Source organism: Hipposideros armiger, unplaced genomic scaffold, assembly GCF_001890085.2.
Source record: "Hipposideros armiger isolate ML-2016 unplaced genomic scaffold, ASM189008v1 scaffold_77, whole genome shotgun sequence".
In the NCBI taxonomy this organism is placed as follows: domain Eukaryota; kingdom Metazoa; phylum Chordata; class Mammalia; order Chiroptera; family Hipposideridae; genus Hipposideros; species Hipposideros armiger.
In genome coordinates this window covers 2,386,305-2,398,641 of record NW_017731427.1, presented here as the reverse complement: position 1 = coordinate 2,398,641, position 12,337 = coordinate 2,386,305, and positions in this window count along the sequence as shown.

Genomic DNA, 12,337 nt, shown 5'->3' with positions numbered 1-12,337 from the left:
CATTGTGTGAGACCTGCTTCCGGGAGCTCTCACACAGCCTCAGAGGGGACAAGTGAGTCCATTTCTGTTTTTGTTATTTTGGAGAAAAGTTCAGGTGATGGCATTGGAAACTAATGGATATTAAGAGTGTGAGCTGTGAGAAGGGTTCTGTGGAACTCTAACAGTTAGCACACCGTGGCCAATAGAAAACATTTTAAAGTTTTCCGCTGTGCAGTGTGAAATTAGCTATTCAGCCTGGGGGATCCCAAAATTGGGTGCCTGTTCCTGGGGGCTGCAAAAAACCAGCCTTGGAAGAGCAGTATCCAGGTGTCTACCTATTTTCATGGATAAGAAAGGAGACAAAGGTCCCTCGTATTCACTGCACAGAGCGACACTGGCTGCTCCCATCAGACGGGCCTGTGACACACGGAGCACACAGCTGTCCTGGGGGCAGCCTGGGCTTCAGCACACACAGGCTCCAGGTCCTGTCACATGGAATCCACGCGACATTATCTCGGATTTGCCAGCTAACCTTCCCCAAGGAGACAAGCGGCTTGAGAGTTTCAGGAGCTTCAGCTTTGAGATGATACAAGTAGACAGACAGGTTAAACATGAGGAAATAGCAGCGGTGCCCTTTCTCCTGCTTCTGTTGTGAGCTTTTCTCAGGCAGATTAAAGGGGAAGGGTTTAATTTCCACAACAATGGGAAGATGCTAAAGAAGAGAAAGCCGTTTTCCCTTGTTGCACTTTATTCCTCTCTGTTCAGGGTGCTCATATGAATGAGTCCAGGATGACTGGAGCAGCAGCAGTCATTTTGTAGCCGTGAGGTGTTAACATAAGGAGAAAAATAAGCATACCAAGAACCGCAGAAAGGAACGAAAGCAAGCCCATGGGTCCCCATGAGGTCATAGAGCTGCTACCCCATCCTGTGAGATCTTATTACATAGTTTAATATGCTCATAACTTCAGCCACTGAGAGTCAAGTTTTCTGTCATTTGCAGCCAAATGCATACTAACTGATAGAGTTTTATATTTACAACATGATAGAAAGTGTGGCTTTAAAAAACAGATGTTTGTAAATGTTTGGAAAGAAACAGATGACTATGTTTCTTTAATCTGTTATTTGTGGTTAAAAATGATGTAAATGCTTCATCCTTAAAAAACAACAACAAAACAAAAAAACACTACAGCTGCAAACTTTAGAAACTGAGAAACAGATTTCATTCCTCTGAAATGCTTAAAAATCTTTTCCCTCAAAATGACTAAGAATGAACACAAAAGACCCATCTTCCTATCAGCGTGCTAGTACAACAGGCTGATAAAGGGATATGGACGTGAATAGCCCGAGTTCAACAAAATCTTAGCATAAAAGTTTGACACCAAATGGGACAGAATACCACAATGAATGGGATGTCACAACTTAATTAAGCAAAATTCACAGTGCATTTCTCATACTTGGAATTCGGCATCTTTGCAAAAGGTTTCTTATTTTTAGTTATAACAGCCATTAAAATCAAGTCATAAAATAATTTATAAACAGACATTTGAATTGCTGTATTATAAAACTTAGACCAAATTTTTCAAAAATAAGAAAGCATTTATTGCCCTCATTATATTGTTAATGTCAACAATTTTATGCTATTAGCATGTATATTTCAAAATTACTTAAATATTATTTCTAAATTCATCTCATATTTTAAATTTCTTTTTTTTGTGAATGTTTTATGATTTTATAATGATTTGTAATTGATTTCTATATTGAGTAAATTCTCAAAAATTTTTACTGAAGAAGATCACATGCCAAATTTTAGAAATGACTGTGTTTTGTTTATCAGCGAGATCTGTAATTTTGATACTTGACTACCTGTTTCAACCCCTCACCCTCCCTTGGCCTGGCACAGAGGCTGGCACACAGCAAGGCTTCTTTTTTCCTCCTTGGGGATTTGCCAGTTTTTGTCTTGTTAGCATGCTGTGTGCATCACCTTAGGGACAAGAAAGAACCTCTAAGAATGCATTTTCCCCTTCCTCACTTTTGAAAGGAATAACTAAGGAACAACAGTAGTAGAACCGTACGTAGCGAGAGTATTTACCAAAGCCTCAGATGAGGCCAGGACAAATGCTATTGCACCACCTTTGGCCAAATTCCAACGTAAAAACTGAAAACTAAGGTTTGCAGGAGATAAAGAGAAAGCAAAACCCTCGACTTTTCAAAAACTAATTGATAATTTATCCCAGTTGATAAACAGAGGAATCCATCCAGGGCCCCCAAAAGCCCCCGGCAGCTACATGACTGAGATACCTTGAACAACATTCTTTTTGAAAAGATGGACAATTACAAATGGAGCTGTGGGTTTCTCTGGCAGGAGGAAACAGGCCAGGTGGCTTGGTGAGTCACAGAAGTCAGCCTCTAGCCAGCACCAGCTTCAAGGTCACTGTCCAGAGAGCCTATCACATCCACGATGTGTGTCCAGTGCAGGGACAGGGCTGGTGGGCGCTAATGAACCAGTAACTTCCTCACCTCTCTTCTGCTTAAACTTCCTTCTTGATGGGAGTGGACTGTGAAGAGGCCCCATGGAAATGCTAGAAGTGCTCCTGGCGAACTCGTCCAATTCTTAGTTAACTCGATTATTACAGAGGAAGCCGGTCACTCTCTTCCTCAAATTGATCTTTCTACCAGGAAACCGGTTTAATTTTCTAATTGTTCTAAAATTACTGTAATTTTACAAAATGAGCTATGATTTCCTTATAAAAGCTCTAAGACAGGCGTAGAAAAAAGTCAACTTTAAGTATTTACTGTTTTGTCACGGAGCACTTAAACACCTATTTCAATTTATGCTTGTCGACTATCTCTTAGTCTATTAATATTGAGCAGCTGAGCTCTGTGTTCTGCAGGAAACATCAAAAATCAAACTCCAAGTTCAAGTATAGCTGGAATGTCTGGGTCCTTGGGCAAGACACTTAACCCCTGGGTCTGTAAAAAGAAAGGGTAATGCTGACTTACCTCACAGGGCTAGTGGAAAGATTAACAAATTAATAATCGTTGAGTACTTTGAGAGTATAAGGTGCTATGCAAATGCTAAGCATTATTATTATGAATGTTTCAGTTAAAATTAGAGCTTGCAGGGATAATAATTTTTGATGTAAGAACATATTGAATATTCCAGAATGAGTCCTTTATTTTAATATCACTTAAATCATAAAGGGGAATATATACCAGGATATTTTGATGTTATTGTGAAATAGATATAATAATAACTTATTTTATTTAAGGGAGAACTAGCTAATAAAAACCTCTAGGAAAGAGGAAAAAGAATATTTTTAGGAGCCTTTTCAAGTCCAGAAATCCTTGGGGAAAATTCCATTATAAACCATATAATTTTATTTGGATTGGTCAAATTCTAGGCAAAAGAAATTAACCTTTTATTATAGACTTCTTTAATATAAGACTTGAAACCATAAAACTCCTAGAACATAGGGGGAAAAGCATCTTGATATTGGTCTTTGCAATGATTTTACAGACACGTGCATGACACCCAAGGTACAAGCAACATAAATATAAATCAACAAGTGGGACTACATTGAACTCAAAAGCTTCCACACAGCAAACAATACACAAAATGAAAAAGGAACCTATGGAATGGAAGAAAGTATTTGCAAATCATATATCTGATAAGAGGATAACATCCAAAATATATAAGAAACTCCTACAACTCAATAGCAACTAAAATAATAATCCAATGAGAAAATGGCCAAAGCACCTAAACAGACCCTTTCCCAAAGGCATACAGATGTCCAACGAATGTGTGAAAAGATGCTCAACATCACTAATCAACAGGGAAATGCAAGACCAAACTTCAGTGAGATAACACGTCACACCTGTAAGAATGGCTACTATCAAAAAGACAGAGATAACAAGTATTGGTGAGAACACGGAGAAAAGAGAACCCTTGTGCACAGCTCTGTTAATTGGTGTAGTCACTAAGGAAAACAATATGGAAGTTTCTCAAAAAAGTACAAATAGAACCAGCATGTGATCAGCAATTCCACTTCTGGGTATTTATCCAAAGGAAAAGAAATCACTGTCTTAAAGAGGTATCTTCAAGCATTATTGACAATATCCAAGGCATGGGAGCAACCTATGTGCCCACTGATGGGTGATGGGATAATGAAAATGTGAATATATATATAAAACTTGGCTATGAGAAAGAAGGAAACTCTGCCATTTGCAAAAACATGGATGGGACTTGAGGACTTTATGTTAAGTGAAAAATGTCAGACAGAGAAACACTTTGTAATCTCACTTATAAGTAGAATCTAAAAAAGCTGAACTCATAGAAACCGAGAGTACAAAGGTGGTTGCCAGAGGGTTGGTGAAATGGGGAGCTGTGGGTCAAGGGTCAAAGACGAATAATTTCCAGGGACCTCAGGCACAACACGGAGGCGATAGTTCACACAGCTGTGTTGTACACTTGACAGTAGCTATGAGAGTAGATCTCAAATGTTTTCACCATAACAGCAATAATTACATGTTAACTGTGTGAGGTAAGGATGTGTTACCTAACTTTATTGTGGTAAACATTTTGCAATAGATACATGTAGTAAATCATCACATGACACATTTTTTACTTACGCAATGTTATATGTCAACTATATCTCAATAAAGCTGGGGAAAGAAACAAATGAAAATAAAAAGAGACTTCTATATGATAACTATCACTTTTATTGCCTCTTGCATATGCTAAAGTTATATATATACATCATATAGATAATATACCTATTATCTATATGATCTATATATCATAGATCATATTTATGATTTACTTATAAACTGTACTATACTTCAAAAATATTTGTCAGAGCTTAAGTCTTAAAACATAAAAACAATATTCAAAATTTTTTAAATAGAAACATAGGAAAAGAGATAAATTTAACAACCAAAGGGTTCCATTTAAAATTGCAGCAAACAATACTTGTAGTAGCACTTGTCTGTTAATTTGTATTTTACAAATCACATTTCAAAACACTCATTTAATTATGCATTGTGTTCACCTGTGAGCCTCTTAGCAACCAGAATAAAAAAAATACATAGTTTATATACAATAGTCTGCATTAAAAAAAAATAATAAAGCTTACAGATTCCCTTGGACTGTTTCCTGAAAGACTATGTTTCTTAGGCCTTATGTTAATGGCTTTGGGGAATATCTAGTTTTCATCTTCATTAGTATTTTGAAAATTAACAGAAATTATCTTCATAAGACGTTTGCCACATCATTTCTCTAGATATGCTGAGCTTCTATCTCGAAATCCTAATTCAGTGTTGACAGGTCTTCACAAACATAAGCTAATATGGTCCAGATCAAATTAACAGCATCCCTCAAACTATTCTCATCGTATTGTATGCTAAGGCTGAGTTAACAAAACTCTGTGTGTGTGTGTGTGTGTGTGTGTGTGTGTGTGTGTGTGTGTTCCAATCAATTAAGTAGGGAACTTTATAACGAGGAACATTAAAATTCAGGCACTGAACAGCAAGGTAAACTGCAGCTATTATAAACATTTAAAAACCATAGGAAACTAAGACTGCAGGTTCCATCCATCTTTATATAGACTGTAAAGTACAAGAGAAAGCAAATTATAGGTTTTGAGATGTCACCATGTATCAGGTGCTCGACACACATTTTCTCACTTAGTCCTCATCTCAACAACAGCCCGATGAAGAGATTAGAATCATCTTTCCAATGAGGAAACCAGGGCTCGGGAAGGCTAAACACCCAAGGTCTAAATGTGGACCCTTCACTGGGCAGCTAGTCACATCTCATGTTGCCACCCACACCTCAGAGCTCTTTTTGTTTTTGTTTAAAATAAAACCATAGTCATTAGACCCAGAGATCAATATTTCCCCAAGTGTGGATCTCAGTTTATGACTTTACTTGTGATGTATCCTTACATTATTGGTACCTGCTCCTTTTTTCTCACAGGAGAAAGACTCCCAGATATTCTCTTATGGCTTGTAACGGTGCCTTCATAGACAAGCAAACAGTCTTCACTTCAATTACATTTACTACATCAGGAAGCAGAGCAAGCTTCATTCTGTCCTTTAGACATAACCTAATGACAGACCAATATTGAAAGTAAGCAATTGCCTGAAGTCCATTTCAATTCACAGCATCCAATATGTCTAGTATAAAATAAAGTGTTCCTAGAAATATTAGAAGAAACACCATTATTTAATTACCATAAGGCCTTCCGGGACAGAAATAAAACATGATTTATTTTGGATGAGCAAGGGGGGATGGGCGTGGGGTAAGGACTGAAAAGACATTATACAGATGAAACCTGAAATGCTCATAGAAAAGCAAGCAGAATGTGGACCAGCCAGCAAAATGATAGATGAAATGTTAAATAAAATAAAGTCATGAAAAAGGAGAAATAAATTCTACAATGAGAGTTTATATTATTGAGGGTGAAACAAATTGGAGCAAGTAGAGAAACTCTCAGAGATTAAACAATGTTTTTTCAAACCCAAAAGGAAAAAAAAAGTTATGGAATAAATTTTTTTAATTTTTATTTCTCATAAGATGACATATTCCTTTTAGAGAATCAGATTAGTAAAGCAGCTGCTTTGGTTGTAAAAGATGGAGTCTACAAATGGATTTTGACATTGGTGGTAGAAACAAAATAACAGGCATATAACCAAATGTATTCAGTGAGAAATAAGTTTGAAAAAAAACTAAATAAGAAATGTATGTACTATCCTTAGTAATAAAAAATCAAAAATTGCCAAGAAAGCCAACTTGTTATTAAACATTGGTTGCTTTACTATATAGTTTTGAGATTTATTCCTTGGAAATATAGATATCCAGTGGTTACATAGGCGAGACCAAGTACAAAAGAATATAGTTCAGTAGATGATACTCAGCAAGATGAATTCAGCAAGTGAAGTGAATTTAGTAAATTTATTTTATAAAGTGTTTCAAAACACCACAAAATAGTTCATGCTTAAACTATTGGTTACAATCATCACCTCTATCTGTGAAAATGGGAGTTTCTTTTGTTGGGATAGCCTGAATCTCAGCACCCACACAGTTTTAAGGGATTCTTAAATTCATTACTAAGTTTTGGTTTTGGACAAGCTAGTATCTTAGCTCTATCCCCTGGTCAAAAAAAAAAATTGGAAAGAGAGAACCAAGACGGCAGAGCAGATAAATAAACACTGTGCCTGCTTCCTTCTGCGAACACATTAAAATCACAACTAAATTATAAAACCATCAGCCTGGAGAACCATCTGAAGTTTAGCTGAACAAAAGTCCTATCACAAAAAATGTAAAGAAAAAGCCACATAGAGACTGGTAGGAGGGGCAGAGACGTGGAATGGGCCCCAAACCACTGTGAGGCGGTGAAAAATTGGGAGGGATATCTCACCATGGAGGTTACCCCTGGAGGAGTGAGGGACCCCAGCCCCACACGAGGCTCCCCAGCCTAGAGTACCGATGCCTGGAAGAGGAGCCCCCACAACATCTAGCTCTGAAAACCAGTGGGGTTCCTGGCCATCCAGGTGGGATTAATAGGGAAGGTCAGAAGGTAGAAATGAGCAGGAGGAGGAGGCAGCTGGCCCCGTGAGGAGGCCCCTGGCAGCTGGCCCCACTTGGGCCAAGGCCCCTTGCAGCTGTTCTCACTTGAAGCACAAATCCCTTGCTTGCTCAGAAAAATACTGAGAACAAGATACATCGTTAGAGGAAAAATGCTAGAGAGGAATAGAAACCACCCCATTTATCAGAATATACATCCTGCTGCTCAGGACCATTTTAAATGAGCTTCTCAAATAAACCATGGGAGACTAATAGGTTCATGCTCACACCCTGAGACACAACCTTGAGAACTAGAGGGGCGGGCAGGACACCTCAGCAGAGAGGGAGAAAGGTAACAGACAGGGGGAGATAATTCCACCCACAGAAATACAAACTCCCCCACAAACAATGTGAGGAGAGGTGCTTCCCTCGCTTGGGTCAGCCACTCCATGTCTCAGAGTGTACTCACTTCTACTAATGAATTGCTTGCTGTTCTATGCTGCACAAACTCTGCCTCTTGACTGAATTCTTTCCTTCAAGAAGACAAAAAAAGAAAAGGTACAACGTCATTCCCAGTAACAGGATGGAAGGCGGAGGGAAACCCAGACATCCTATTAAACCCGCACACAGACTCGCTCGCTCGCAGGCACTCACCTTCGACTTCAGCAATGGGACGGTGACTCAGGGGGGTGTCAGAGACATACAGGAGCAGGCGGAGGTGTGTGCCTTCAAGTGAGGGCTGGAGGAAAGTCGGCCTTTTCCCTGTGTAGAGTCCTCCTCTGCAGCAGGCAGGTGGGCGCCCTTTTTAATGTGTTGAGCCCACCCCCATAGGCCATATATAAATCTGATTGGTCTGGTGAGCTCGGCAGCCCTGCCCTGCTGACTCACTGGCACCCAACCCCAACATCAGGGGCACTTTCTCCAAGAGCAGCCAGCCCCACCTGCATTGCACTCTTTCTTGGAAAACTATCAGAGTCTCGCCATCTGCAGCAGCATATATGGACCTGGAGGGTGTTGTGCTGAGTGGAGTGTCAGACAGAGAAAGACAGATGCAATGTGATTTCACTTATATGTGGAACCTAAAGAACAAAATTAATAAACAAAACATCAACAAACTCATAGATATAGAGAACATTTTGATGGTTGCCAGATGGGAGGTGGGTTGGGAGTGGGTGAAAAGGGGAAGGGGTTAAGAAGTACAAATTGGTTGTTACACAGTAGCCATGGGGATGTAGGCTATAGCATAAGGAATACAGTCAATAATATTGTAATGACTATGTATGGTGTCAGATGGGTACTAGATTTATCGGGGTTAGGTTGGGAGGGCTCTTGAGGACAAGGTGAAAAAGATGTAGGGATTAAAAAGTACAAATGGTAATTACAAAATAGTCATGGGGATATAAAGTAAAGTGTAGAGAACATAGTCAATAATATGGTAATAACTATGTATAGTGCCAGGCAGGTACTAGACTAGTCAGGGGATCACGTCTTAAATTACATAAATGTCTAACCACTATGCTGCACACCTGAAATTAATATAAAAGAATATTGAATGTTAACTGTAACTGAGAATTTTAAAAAGGGGGGAAAGTGGAGGGGAATAAGAGGACCAAATTGCCAAGTATAAAACAAATAAGTCATGGGATGTAATGTACAGCATGGGGGATATAGTCAATAATATTGTGATAGTGTGGGATGGTGACAGATGGTGGCTGGACTTATCATGGTGATCACTTCTTTAGATATACAAATGTTGAATAACTATGGTGAACACCTGAAACTAATATAATATTGTATGTTAGCTATATTTTTAATACAAATCATGTAAAACTTAAGGCTTACTTTAATTAATATAAACAATGTAAATTAAATCAATGTTAAATAATTTTAAATTTATATAAAGGGCCTCATAAATATTGAATAATAATTTATATATATATATATATATATATATATATATATATAAATAGGAAAAACTGGAAACATGCCCACCAGAGACTGCTAAGTTGTCTTAACGCCTAAGAAGGACAGGAGCTTATTTTGCAGTCCCATTACATGTCCGCTGGGGCCAGCCGGGGGTCTTGGTCTGCAGTCTCCACTCTGGGACCTGGGCGATTGTCGCCCCATTGGCACATTGCTGGAAGAGACCTACCTGCAGTAGCAGACATTGCGAATGATGTGAGTGCCTCCTGTTTAAAACATGGGGAATGCTCCCAAGTGATGCTAAGTGAATACAAGCAGAACGAACACGTGTACATGAAGTCAGGTTCCTGAGAAGCTGCCAGGAAGGTGATAAAACAACATCATGTTCACAATATTTATCCTTGGGTCCAGTGACAGCAATAGCGTTTATTTTTTCTTTATAGTCACTGGTATTTTCTAAATTTTCTATGATGAAGACATATTAATTTTAGAATTAGAATAGAATGATGAATAATTTACAGACATAATACTTAATGTTACTGTGGCTGCAGTGAGCCATGAAAGCTTGCCCTCTGTGGGTGGGGGTAGGAGTCGGCAAAACCATTCCAGACAACAAAAATCTTGCAATAGCCTTAAACAGCACTGTGCCCTTAGAATCAGTGAGTATATTTTACAAAGATAGCCAATGCATATAATAAAAATGCTATTTATTAGAAAATGAATTTCTATACCTGAAATTAATTAAGAAATCACAAAGAAAATATGACTAAATTTGATTACACAAAAATATAAAACTTCATTCTTTCCATAAATATCATATATAATATTTTGGGCTTGCCTTCACAAGCAAATAACAAGTGAGAAATTGCTTTAATAAATACATTATAATATATTTTATAAATATGTATTCACATATTTATATATTTATATTTTATAAACATATGTTTATATATTAATGTAAATATATAAACATACAAATGATGTATATGTTTTTGTAGCTATATTTATTATGACAAAAATTCAAAAATAACCTCAATGTCCATAAATAGTTATTAGTTACACAAGCTTTAACCATTGATGCAATGGACTCTGTTTATGATATGTTAACTGGGATACAAAATACCCCAAAGAAGAAAACCCCAATTATGTAAAAATATATGAAATGGAGAAAAGACTCTAGGAAATATAGGAATATTTTAACAGGTTCATATTACGGAAGATTTTTATTTATACCTTTATATTTTCATGTATTTCCAGTTTTTCCTCAAAGTGCACTTTTGTAACTATGAAAATATATTTTATTTTTAAAAAATCAAAAGAAATATTGGTTAGAGTTGAAAGAGAATTATTAAATCATTTTAATATTGAATCTTAAGATTCCAGTTCAATTCTAAATAGCAGCTTTTGACCATTAACTTTTCATTTTCACAGGAGTAATATTTTCACCTTTTTTGCCATCTCATTTCTTAACTGGTGTGGTATTAATGAACCGATTCATAGATGTCTAGCTAAAAACAAAGCCACAAAGCTCGTTTCACCGCACGTTTTGTAGTGAGAAGGAAAATTTGCCTTGACAAGCTTGCAACATTTTCTTGGACTAAGGAAATTGTTTGGGGTGACTCATCTATGCCAATGTGCCAGCTGGTTGTGGGCGATTCCTCTAAAAAGCTATTTGAATGAAAGACTGGCTTATGACATCAGCTCACTAAATTGCACTCCTGCACCCAAACTGGTAGGAAGAAAATAAATGTGACACCCTTCAGGCCAGCTGAAGAGGGATGTGGAGAAATGAGTGACGTGGCTGATGACGCCCTTCCCGGAGATGGGCTGAGTCGAAAGGGATGATCCCACATCCTCACAAAATCTAGCAACAGCCGAAATCCTCTATTGCGTCTTTAAGCGTTCAGTGGGCAAGGAAGAAAGAGCAGCTCCAGCCACTGTGCAGACCAACTGCAGTGTCGACAAACACCATTTCCTCATGGTCATGGCTCCGGAATCAAGGGCGCAACTACTGCAGAATCACAGATGTTGATAAGACCAGGTCGCGTGAAAATGCATCGCCTAAATCTGTAAAGACAGGTAAGTAAGTTCGTATTGAATTATGAGGTACATTGAAATAACCACCATGGATCTGATGACCTGATTTGTAGCCCTAGCTCTGTGATCAACTAAGACTTTGTCCGATCACCAAATGCCTTTGCATTCCTCACCATGAGGTGGGGAAAACAGTGCACATCTCAAAATGTGGTTTTTGAAGCTCCCACTCAGAAAAGAAAAGAAAAAGCCCTGTGTAAAATGAAGAAAGCCCCTTGGAAGCTGTGAAGTGTTTTACAAAGAAATTGATATCATACTAGTTTATTGAACCCTTAGCTTTGTTACCTGCCAGGTGTCAGGCACTGAAGATGCAAAATGATGGCTTCAAACGACCAGCCGTGCCTTGATTCATCTGGAAACCGCCATCAGGAGGCTGATGGCTTCACCTGAGGCAGTCTGACATTGCCAAGTTTCCCTGAGTCACCTTGTCATCCATGAAGACAGCTGCCACCTGCAGGACCAGCGCCCGACCTTCTGCTCTCGGGACGCCCAGTTGATATTGGAAGGAGATGGTAATGCACGCTTCCTAACGACGCCGCAGCCATCTCAGCCTTGACCCAGAGAATCTAATCTGAAATTAGTAGGCATCTAATTGCTTTTTAATTTAAACCAATTAGAGTGAAAGGCGCCACCAAACACCATTTGTGAAGAAAGACGCACAATGAGAACGAGTGAAGAAGTGCAGGTGAGCATCTGTGTGCACAACCAGCCCTAAAACGTCTGAAAAGCAATGAGCTGGAAAGGCAAGTTATTACATCTGCCCACAGTTGTAAGTGG